Source organism: Carlito syrichta, unplaced genomic scaffold (genome assembly GCF_000164805.1).
Source record: "Carlito syrichta isolate Samal-C Ts95f unplaced genomic scaffold, Tarsius_syrichta-2.0.1 Scaffold147172, whole genome shotgun sequence".
NCBI lineage: Eukaryota > Metazoa > Chordata > Mammalia > Primates > Tarsiidae > Carlito > Carlito syrichta.
The window spans coordinates 153,076-165,346 of NW_007091268.1; positions in this window are offsets into that span (position 1 = coordinate 153,076).

Below are 12,271 nucleotides of genomic sequence, written 5' to 3' on the forward strand. Positions count from 1 at the left end.
TGTATTATGTCTCCACTCCCCATAGTATCTGTGGCAGCACCATATAATAAAAAATACTAATATTTTGCCAGTGAAGTATATGAAAATTCACGTTAAGTGAAATAAATAAAGATTATAGTAGTCCATTTATTCTTAAAGTATGACTTGAAGATCCTGGGGATCCCCAATATCTTCTGGAGGAGACCATATTGCTTTCATAAAAATACTAGGACATTGACCTTTTTTTACTCTCATTCTCTCATGAGTGTTCAGTGACGTTTTCAAGGGGCTAGATGACAAATGATGTCACAACAGAATGAATGTAAAGCAGATACGAGGATCTGTCTTCTGTTGAGCAATGTATAGATTAGCAAGAATATAAAATAATGTCATTCATTAAAATTTTGGTTTGGAAGAATCTAGATTGTTTTTCCTTAAAATGTTATGTATGTTAACATATAAGAGACTCGTTATTTTTAAACAAACATAGGTATTTTTTAAACTTTCTATTTTAATTTATAATATAATAACTAAAGATAGCTATAACTCATATAAATAAAAGATCTTTGGGATCCTCAATAATTTTTCAGAATGAAAGGAGTCCTGAGACTAAAATGTTTGGTAACTACTATAAAAACCTAAGGTCGGTTCAGGTCCAGTTTAGTTGCCAAATGAGTTCTGGAAAAAACTTTTGGTTTTTCAGAGCACTTGGAGGTCACAATTATAGATAAAGGATTTTTAAGAAATTTGGTGATAAGAAGATTGCCTGTTGTTTATTTTAAAGCAATGTCCCAAATCTTGACATGCTGGGTTTAGAGGGTACATAGGCCACAAATTTAAATGTCTGTGCATAAAGGTAGATCAATTGATGGTATGAAACAAGGCAAGTAGGGACAGGTGAGACCACGCAGGGACTGAGCCATTTTATCACACCTTTGCAATTCAAGGGAAACTGGAAATTTAGTTTTATGTAAAATGTCCTGGGTTCATTTAATATGTAAATGAGGTTTTTTAAAACAAAAAAGCAAAACACTTGACAAATCAAATACGAGTGTTCATATGACACTCGGGCACAAAAGAAGGCCGCAGGAAACCTTAAGGCTACTGCCTGCATTAAGAGACTAAGTGTTAGTTCCCTTCCCCTCTCAAGGGCAAGAACAAAGAACTGTTAGCCAGTTTTAGGGAGTAGAATGTATGCAGTAGCTGCACCATTGACTTACTATTAATGTTTGCTCAAACCTACAACTAAACATTTTAAAGTCAGCTCTGTCAAATATTTGTAGTTGTTCATAGATTTTATTTTGAAAGAATCACTTTGAGTTTTGTCTTGATGTATTAGCTATAGAGACATAAGCAAATTATTTTCTTTTAAACATCAGTGATATTGATCTATATAATTGATTTTAGTGATGCAATTCAGAAAATGTTTTACTAAAAATATCCTGAAAAACACAGGCCATGAGATGACAATAATTATTCATATACAATTGTGTGGCTGCTCTTTTCTTAGATCCATGTCAGGTGAATAAATAATCTTTGTTATATATAAAGACTGTTCAGTAACATATCTTACCTCTTTAATCATTTGCTTTTTTAAAAATTAAAATATTTATTATTTATCTGATTATTTAAAAATGTTTATGGTGAAAATTTTGAAAATGCAAAAAAAACCTTTAAACAAAATAATAAGTGATCAATGATCTTACTCCAGAGCTAATCAGGGTAAAAGTTTATAAATATAGATATAGATATGAATAGATATATTTATATGCATATCCACACAAATATTTTTTGTGTGTGCATTTTCCAAAATCATACATATATAGATATACAAATAGCAAAATATACTCATGTGCTGCGTAATGACATTTCAGCCAAGGACAGACTGCACATGTTGAGGTGATCCCATAAGATTATAAAGAAGCTGAAAAAGTCCTACCACCTTGTGACACTATAAGATCATACTGCAATATATTACTCGTGATTATAGCGATGCTGGTGTAAACAAGCCTGCAGTGCTGCCAGTCATATAAAAGTATAGCAATACAATTATGTATAGTATATAGTAGCTGATAATGATAATAAATGATGATGTTACAGGTTTATTTATTTACTATTCTAAACTTTTCATCATTGTTTTGGAGTATACACCTTCTACTTGTTTAAAAAAATACGTTAACTGTAAAACAGCCTCAGGCAGGTCTTTCAGGAAAGTATTCCAGAAGAAGGCATTGTTACAGGAGATGACAGCTCCTGTGTGTTATTTTCCCGAAGACCTTCTGGTAGGACAAGATGTGCAGATGGAAGACAGTGATATAGATGATCCTGACCCTGTGTAGGTTTAGTGTGTGTGTTTATGTCTTTGTTTTAAACAAAAAAAGTTTTAAAAGTTAAAAAAAAATTAAAAATGGAAACAACTTATGGAATGAGGATATAAAGAAAGAAAATATTTTTGTATAGCTATACAATGTGTTTCTGTTTTAAGGTAAGTATTATTCCAAAAAAGTGAAAAGTAAAAAAGTTAATAAAGTAAAAATAAGTTACAGTAAGATAAGATTAATGTATTATTGAAGAAAGTTGTTTTATAAAATTTTTATAGCCTAAGTGTACAGTGTTTATAAAGTCTACAGTGGTGTCCAGTAATGTCCTGTGCCTTCACATTCACTCACTGCCCCACCCAGAGCAACTTCCAGACCTGCAGGCTCCATTCATGGTAACTGCCCTCTACAGGTTTATAAATTTTTATCTTCTACGCCATATTTTTGCTTTAACTTTTCTGTGTTTAGATACGCAAATACCATTGTGTTCCAATTGCCTAGAGTATTCAGTACAGGAACAGCCCCGACAGGTTTGTAGCCAAGGTGCAGAAGACCACACAATTTGGCCTAGGTGTGTTGTAGGCTATGTCATCTAGGTTTGTGTAGGTTCACTCTATGGGATTTGCACCATGATAAAATAGTCTATGACACGTTTCTCAGAACTCATCTGGTTGTTAAGTGAAATGATTACACCATAGTATTCTGTATTCAATTCTGTATCCTGCCTTATGTTATTAATAAACACATTTGTTTATTAGATTTTGAACTAGCATTTCTAATTTTGCTAACATACAGCCCTGGAACAAAGCAAGGGGAGATTGCAGCAGAGCCCTGCCCTAGTAAGTAATGATGCACAAATGGTAGCTATTATTATAAATGATAGCCATGAGTCAGCCAAGCCCTAACAACCGGTCCTCTTCTTTTCCTCCCCTTCTCTGTCTTGCATATCCTCTCTTGTTTGTCTAACTGTTGGGTTTTTGAATGCTTGTGAACTATTTCTCAGCACCTGGGCCATTTGTGAGGAAAATGATTACCATAAGACTAATTAAAGTCTCTATATGAGATGATATCTCTAGTTTTTCTGTATGCAGAAACCTGGTTGTTATTTACATGTAGCAAATTCTATTAGGATCTGAAATTACACAATTCTTCAGAAGCTTTTGGTATATCTTGGATGAGATAAAACCAATACAAAAGAAGGGTGAATGACAGCATTGAATATCATGCTAATTTAAGGAACTGAACACATCATTAGAGTAGAAAGTATGGATTAATAGTACACAAACTCAGGTGTGCAAGAAACTCATGCTTTTCTGTGGTAGATCAATTTAATTCTGACCTAGATTGAAAGGAAATTCAACTTGAGTCATGCAGGGGGCTCTCCTTCCTGAGTTGATGCAGCTTGCAGGTCTAGAGAAGCCACTAGTTTTCTGTCCACACTAGTTTTTCTGTGGCACCATTGTCCATTCTGCATAATCCCTTCAGGCCAAAGGACTCTGTTGCTTCAAAGGGTTTGACAAACTGTGTAGAGGCTAAGTGCTTCTGCACTAAAGCATCAAAGTCTTTTTTCGAAGAGCATGACATGGAAAATGGTGATGAGATTTTAAAATATGAGCAAAGTCATCTAAGGATGATTGTTAAGAGAAGGTCTCTCTGAGGGAGTCTCTTGGGGTTGCATCACTGAAGGTGAGAATTCAGTTCCCACTCATATTGGTTTCAATATGGAGGCTGATGAAACCACACAAGCACTAAGAATGATAAATGAGTTTACTATTCACATAATTTAGCTTTCTGAAGACAGCAAGGGAGACACTCAAACCAGTCCAAAATGACTTGAGAAAAGAAAGAAATATGTGGCTTGGTTTTGTGTTGCAGTTAGAGGGTGAGGGTTTCCACATATGGCTTGGAGCTGCATGATTCAACCTTTCCCTATTCCTGTGCTGAGTGAGCATGCTAGCTTTCTTACTGGCTTGTCCAGAGCAGTGGAACTTCAAGCTATCTGTAATTAAACATCAAAACTGGAGTCCAGCTCTTATTACAAGGAAGCATGTTAGCTGAGACTAAAAGATGAAAGAACCAAAGGAAGAGCATCCCAAACCAAAGGAAGGCCTGCAAAAGTTGAAGACGATGAGTGGCCTTGAATACTTGATGAACAGAAAGAGGCCAGAGTGCTTGGAACATGGCAAACAGAGGAAGATGAGGTTAGAGAAGACAAAAGAGGCCAAATCATGCAGAATTTACAAATCATGGCCATGAAATTGGATTTGAGAGCAAGAATGATAAAAGACATTACAAGATAATGGCTTGAAGAAGTGAAATCAGAATTTTATTGTAAGTTTGGCCAAAACCTGATATCTGAATATAATGAAAGAGGAAAAATAGGCAAATCAATTAAACATCCCTAACATTATTTTATTTATTTAGACATGGCATACCCAAATAAACCTAATTTTCTTGCACCAAAGGGTTTTGCCTAAGGTTTAAGACAAGTTTTAGCTTGCTGCAAAAATCCCTATACCTCATCAACAACACTCTGGGAGTATTGAATAAATATTTAAACATGAACATAGAAAATAGGAAAAAATGGGTGATATTGAAAAGTAACAATCAACCATTCCTTCTTTAATGTTGATGTAAAGATGTATAGCAAGTTTCAGTACTAACTCATCAGTTTCTTGTCTTGTTCATAGTTACAGTTTTTAGCTCTATCAAGGATCCCTTGGAGAGAATGGAAGTCAAAAGGAAGTATCTAAGGCTGGAAGATCATTAGCATGCACCAGCTAGAGGAAATCATGTTCTGTTGCCTCTTTAATAGGAATCTCTGCAACAAAACTTACATCACTTATTTTTAGCTAATACAATTAGCCTTTAGTGATAGATTTGAAATAATTGCCCATCTGTTTTCAAAAGCAATTGTTGTTCAAAATCATTATGGCTTTAATACTAATATAATGTAGTACTTTCCCGTTCATTTAATTTCTCATTTGGATAAAACATTTATGACCAGAATGAGAACTCTCAAAATGATTGTACTACTTCTTATTACAACATTGCCTTTGCATCTGTGACTTAGACAAGGTCTAAAATGACAGAAAGTCACATTGCATTTATCCATGTGTACCTGGAAATGGGCAGATTTCACCTGAATGGTAGGAAATGCACATGCCAGTGTGCATTCCCTGGGAATCTTGTAAATTACGCCTTTGGAGGCAATTAATCAACTAGAGAAATCTATGTGTATCTTTCACCTTATGACCTTCATTTTTCCTTATTACATCTAATTTTATATTTTAAATTTATCCATAGTACTATATTATTCCAGAATTTCTACTATTCTAAAATAAAGCAAAGTTGGTGCCAAATCAGTATCATGTCATGCCCAAACCTCTTCTGTTGCTTTTCCCCGGAATCTTTTTTTTAGCTGTTTCAAAATTGTCAAGCATTTAGAAATAACATGACAAATTGACATGTCATATGTGACATTTTATATTTTGATTTAGCAAATTTATATAAAACCTAAGTCGTCCCAGGGTTAATACTGAGAGCAAGCTGATACTTATGAAATTTCAGTGATCTTGGAGGTTATAAGAAATCTCACTCTTCTTGCCCAACACAGTGACTCACATTTCTGCCATCTATAGTAGGGCCTGCACAAAGGTGAAGCAAGGAAGCTCCTAGGGCACAAAATTTAGGAAGGCTCAGAGGTGCACAAGCCTCCTTAAATTTGTCATCCTAGGCATCTCACTTGCCTTACCCTCAACCCAGCCCTAACAGTTCATTTAGGATAGAGCTCTGAAGGACCCTGTTAACATGTAAATACAGTCTCTACACAGTATAGTATAGTAAGTTATTAGCAACCACTAAATGGAACTAGCTTATTGGATTAGAACCAACCCCACTAAAAGGCTTCTTAAGAACTATGACACTGAACAGATATCTTTTGAGAAATAGAGGACATTTGAAAGAGTTCGAAACCTGTAGCACTGCCCGAGGCACAGCATGTCACTGAAGAATCATGGTAGATGGGGACAGACTGAGAAAAGAGGAATTTAGCCAATCTCTAAAACTGGTACAAGGGTCCTACCAAACTTAGTTGATTACATATGTATATAAAGGCCCTGCACGGCATTTATAGTAGCATTTTTTCTCTTCAGCAATTTAATGCATTCACTTAACAAAATACAGACTTCAGGATGCACTAAAATTTTGTTTAGTAGTAGCTCAAGCATTTTAGAAATTACTTTTGTAATAATTTGCAGTTAATTGTTCTTTTATCCTACAATTATTTAAGCCTTTGATCTTTCTTTTTCCAGCTAAGAATTCTTCAATAAATGTAAGAAATGACTATATATATAATATATATATATATGTCTGTATATCTGTGTATATATCTATGTTTGAATAATAAACTAAGTGTACTTTATATATATATATATATAGCTATCCCTCAATATTCATGGAAATTGGTTCCAGGACCCCCGAGGACACCAAAATCCACAGATGCTCTGATATAAAATGGCATGTTATTTGCATCTAACCTATGCATAGTGTGTCATATACTTTAAATTATCTCTAGATTGCTTATAATACCTAATACAATGTAAACGCTATGTAAATAGTTGTTATACTGTATTGTTAAGATAAGAAATGACAAGAAAAATCTGTATAAATTTAGTACAGATGCAGTTGTTTGAATCCATTGATGCAGAATCCACTGATATGAAAAGCTGATTGTATAGACGCCTATGTAATATATATAAATATATAAACATTTATATGCACACATATATATTTATATGCATACACACATATATGTGTGAGTACATATACACACATATTAAAAGAAAAATTGTACGCAATATAAAATTAACAGTTTACTTGAACATTAACGGATTCACAAATCAGGCAGCACTCAATACCAGAAAGGGTCCGGAGAGCTTCTCCCAGCAGCATGAGCAGTGAGCTTTTATAGGCCAAATACAGACTCAAAGGAGGGAAATCATGTGATAGGTTATAATCAGGGATTTGCCTTATTTGGTCATGGTCTGATCAATTGGTTGCCTGCAATTGACTAAAGCTCAGCTGTTCGTGAAAAGCTGAACCTTGGCTATGTTTTGCAAAAAATATATACTGTTAAATTTTGATTTGTTTGTCTACTAAATTAGGTTTCAGTTTTTTATATAGGAACTCAAAGTACAAAGATGGCCTCAGACTAATAACCTCCTGTTTTTGTACATATAGAGAGATATGAGTACCCACATATACAGACCTGTGTGTATATGTGTGTGTGTATTTGGGGAGGGGGGTGTGTATTTGAGGGTGTGGGAGAAACTGAAAAGTTTTGTAGTGGGCACTGAGGTAACAAACAACTGACCTAGCACTAACATTCACCTGAAAGGGGACCCAGCTAACCCGCAGCCCCTTAAGTTTGTCTGAAGCTATTTTCGTGTTTGTATGACTGTTCCTATACTACAGGCTTTGGGAGGTTTCCAGCCTCATTCTCAGTGAGCATCTCTGTCTGGAAAGTCTTTCCTGATTAAGACAGCATTAGAATACCACACCTAGGCAGCTTACAGGTGACTTATGTTCCTCTTCTTCATTCTCTGTCTCATTGAACTTTGATTTCTCTGTTTGTCTTCCAGCCTCCTATCTGCTTCTCCTTTCTCTCTCAGCTTATCATCTTCAGACTAACCATGCTTTCTAGTGGAATGCTCATTTTATAATCCTCAAAAATAAGGCCTTTAGCTTTTGACTTACCTGCTGTTTGCCTGTCACCCAAAGTAGTACATTCCCATCACAGGGCACTAGCTACTGGTACTTATGGAAATGTGGCCCCTGTGGTGTGGCAGGTGCAAATGAGAGATCACAGCAGGGCACCTATGTAACTGTAGCCTCATCTGTGAGCTCAGATGAGGCAACTATTTATGAAGCACTAGGAAGGGAATCCTTAGGTAAGATAAAAAAACAAGATGAACGACACTTTAGATCAAACTGGAACTTTGGAAAACTGTAATCTTGAAACACGTACAGCTCTTACAGCTCCAGACCATCTGCTGACCCCCTTCCTGACCAAGGCAGCTGCCAGGGCCTAGACCAAGAGGTTGCAAAAGACTTTATTTGCTCTCTGAGCCAGACAGAAGTCAAAGACCCAGAAAGGAAAGTCATGGGTGAGGACGAGACCACTGTTTTTCCTGGAAAGAGCTCAGTGCTCTGAGATTCACATAGTTCTGGAAGAAGAATGGTTGTCAACCTGCCTCCATGGTCCTAAGGGACTGTTCATTTTTTTCATTTCTGAGGGTTTCTGAAAGAACAGAACTAATGAGCAGAATCCTCTCTGTGATGAGGCAAAGACAGTAGCATTGACCTTTACACCTAATGATACACAAATCAGGAATACGGACACAATGTGGATCCCTGCTGCTTAAGATGCAATCATTGTAAAATACAGATGTGCTTAATAAGGAAGGGAATATGCAAAGCTCTTCTCTAAGGCAATTTTTGAGTCGGGAAATACTATTTTTGCATAAGTATAGATGCTCCTTAAGGACAGGAATAAGGAAAAAGAAAGACAGAGAGAAAGGGGGGGGGAAGAAACCCCACAACCTGTCTCTTCTCAGATAAATGAGTTGTACCAAAATTATCTTCATAGCACATCTCCAAGAAAGGTATTAGTGATATAATACAAAAGGCAAAGATTAGAAATTGGGAGGCCTATGTGTTAGTCCTAAATCCGCTATTAAGTCTGTAACATAAGAGAATCCCTTCATATTTTTGTGGAGTGACTTTCAAACTTCTGAAAATTGGAGAATTTGAGCTAGAAGAGCTTTAAGCTCCTTTAATCATTGACACTATACGAGGTCTGACTATTAAGTTTGAGAACTCATCCTAGAAAAAGTGCTACTTACCTCATTGCAGAATATCACCTTCAAAGTACTCCCCTTGGGAAGTTACTCACCAATGCCAGTACTTACTCCACCTATAAAAGCAGTTTTGGAACTCTTTTTCTGGAATGTCTATCAGAGCTGTCATCATATTACACTTGACATCCTGAATGTCATCAAAATGTCTTCTTTTCAGTATCTCCTTTATCTTTGGGTAAAGAAAAAAGTCATTGGAGGCCAGAACAGGTGAGTAGGAAGGGTGTTCCAATACAGTTATTTGTTTAATGGCTAAAAACTCCCTCACAAACAGTGCTGTGTGGGCTGGTGCATTGTCATGATGTAAGAGCTTCTCCAGGACCATTATTGCACACACCTTTCTCATATCAAGATTTTTATTAAGATTTTCCTGTTTCTCTATAGATGTTTATTTGGTCTACTATCTTCTCACAGTCAGCAGACAATTTTGATGCACAATTCGATGAATTTTGCAATGTTTTCATCACTACTGCTCGCTTCTGGCTATCTTGTCATCTCTTCATCAGTGACAATTTCTCTCCCTTCAGAAAAATGTTTAATCCATTTGTACACTGCCATTTTCTTCATAGCATTATCCCCATAAACTTGAAGTAACATGTCCCTGATTTCACTTTCACTCTTGCCAAGTTTAACAAGAAATTTAATATTTGTTCATTACACTAATTCAAACTCCGACATTCTTACGGCAACTACTCTGATAGCCATTCAAAAAAAAGAATTCCAAATTTTATTTGATGGTTGGACTAGGGGCTGGCATCAGGGCTTATCTTACTAAGGGGAATACTTTGAAGATAACTATAGTGATATTCAGCAATGAGGCACATAGCAGTTTTTCTAGGGTGAGTTTGCAAACTTAATTGTCAATCATCATTTTCAATTCCTTTCTGAAGAATTGTTCTGAATTAAAATGGAAATGGTACACAGTTTCTAGATCATGGCCAGCTTTCTTATTCGGATATGTTTGTACATCATGTTATCTTAAAATTTTTCTATTCTACATAATGGCCCTAACACCTTGTTCAATGTGAGAGCAGCAGTCTCAATTGTCTGCTGTGTGGTGCTCACCTTGACTAACTTGTCCATTCCTTTCTTAGCATAAGCCAGTGAAGGTTATTGAACGTGAGCTGCTTTCATGTGGCAAGAGTTTAGGAGAGCAAAAAGCCAATACCAACATCCTAAACAGCAAAGAATATTCTGAATGTACTGAAGGTCACCTTGGAAAATGCCAGTAAGTCTTTTGTTTTAAATGAGGATCAAAAGAAACTACTAAAGTTTTACTTTTGTAAAAGATGGACTATTCTGAGGTATTTTTGACTAAGGGGTTTTTTTTACTGTTGCCTGGTAACAACCCTATAAACCAAAGTAGACTTGGGCCTCAAGAAATCTAGTAAGTTAGGAAAGAAAATTGCCTGGTGCCTTTGTCAAAGTCATTCTGGTTTATAGTACTATAAAAGGACAGTGAGTATTTTCCTTCTTCAAAATCACAAAAAGAGGAAGTTGACTTTGGTAAAGGAGATATATGCTTGGTACTTTTGTTGTAAACCCATCATTTATGAATTAACTGTCTTGCCTTCATGTAGCCTTTCTTTCTCAGGTCCCATCCAATAATCAAGGGGAGTAGAGGCAGTGGGAAGATCCTCAGCAACTGCTTCCATGCAAGCTTTTCTTAAACACTGTGGTGACCTTGCATTCACTCTCTCATAGGACAGATAAATTCTTTTTTTTTTTTTTTTTTGGAGCAATCTGTTTTTGAAAAGTTTTATTCGAATGAGCTTCCATAAGAACTTAAATTTTCTCTAGGTCACTTTCAATAAGAGCAATCCTCATTCTTCCATATCTTTTACCCTGTCTTGGCCAGGATAATTAACACTAGCTTCTACAACTTACAAGCCCCAAACTCTGAGTAGCTTAAAAAAATGAAAGTTTCTTTCTTGCTCAAGTCCAGTGCAGATTGGAAAGCCAGCTCCATCTTGTAGGTACATTATCTGGAACATGTTGCCATGGCAGTCTTAAAGAAATTTAGTTAGTACAAAGAGCTGGGTCATCCTCGCAGCTTTGTCCTGGTCTTCAGGACCCACGCGTATCGCGTGCCTTTGCTTCAGCTTCTGTCGTCTTGTGAAATGCAAGTCCTGGGAGTCCATGGGGAGGACGACAGGACACCTGGAAACTGGGAGATGGACTTGCTGCATCTATGCCAGACCTGATCACATGTCTGGAGCAAAGGAAAGAGCCCTGGGATGTGAAGAAGCACAGCACATTAGCCATACCTCCAGGGCTCCTTAATTTGCTCCAGACAGGTGATCAGATCCAGTGTAGAAACAGCAAGTCCGGACTTCTGGCAAGATGGCGATGGGGTGGCATGGTCTGTGAGACCCTCTGCAAAAGAGAACACCCATAAAGACCCTAGCTCTCTTCCAAGGGCTGCAGCTCCCATCTTCCACAGCCTGCTCTTCACAGGGAGCTCAGCCACCACCGTCACCCGCCATCACTACTCAGATATCGCAGCAGTCCGGACTGCTCCTGCAGCCATGGATGCCGCCACTGCGGTCATTCCCAGCTCATGCCTGAAGCGACCTATGGCTTCAGACCATGAAGCCCCCGCAAGCAAGATCTTCTGAGATCGCCGCTGCCCGGCTGGCTGCTGCCACTGCCACACCACATCCCTAACCTGGAGAAAGACCTGTGGAACTCCCACCCCTGCCATGAAGTTGCCACAGCAGGTCACAGAGCCATAACCAGCTCACTCCCTCTAGACGGTAGCCGCGAGATAGCACCACTTGCTGGGGAACCAAGGTAACAACATCAAAACAGGAATGGCAGAGGTTCATCCCTCTTGAAAAATAGAAAAAACCAGATCTCAGTAATAGACTGGGCAGGGGGCCATATCTGAACTGTTCTTAACAGCAGGCCGGGGGCAACTGACCCTAACTGTGAACAATTCTACCAGCTTACAAAGACAGCTAGAAATCAGAGCTGAAAGGACATTGGATTTAAAGGAAAAGTCTCAGAGTGTGCTTGGCTGGTTCTGTTAATCTACTGACTTCAATCTATCCTTTC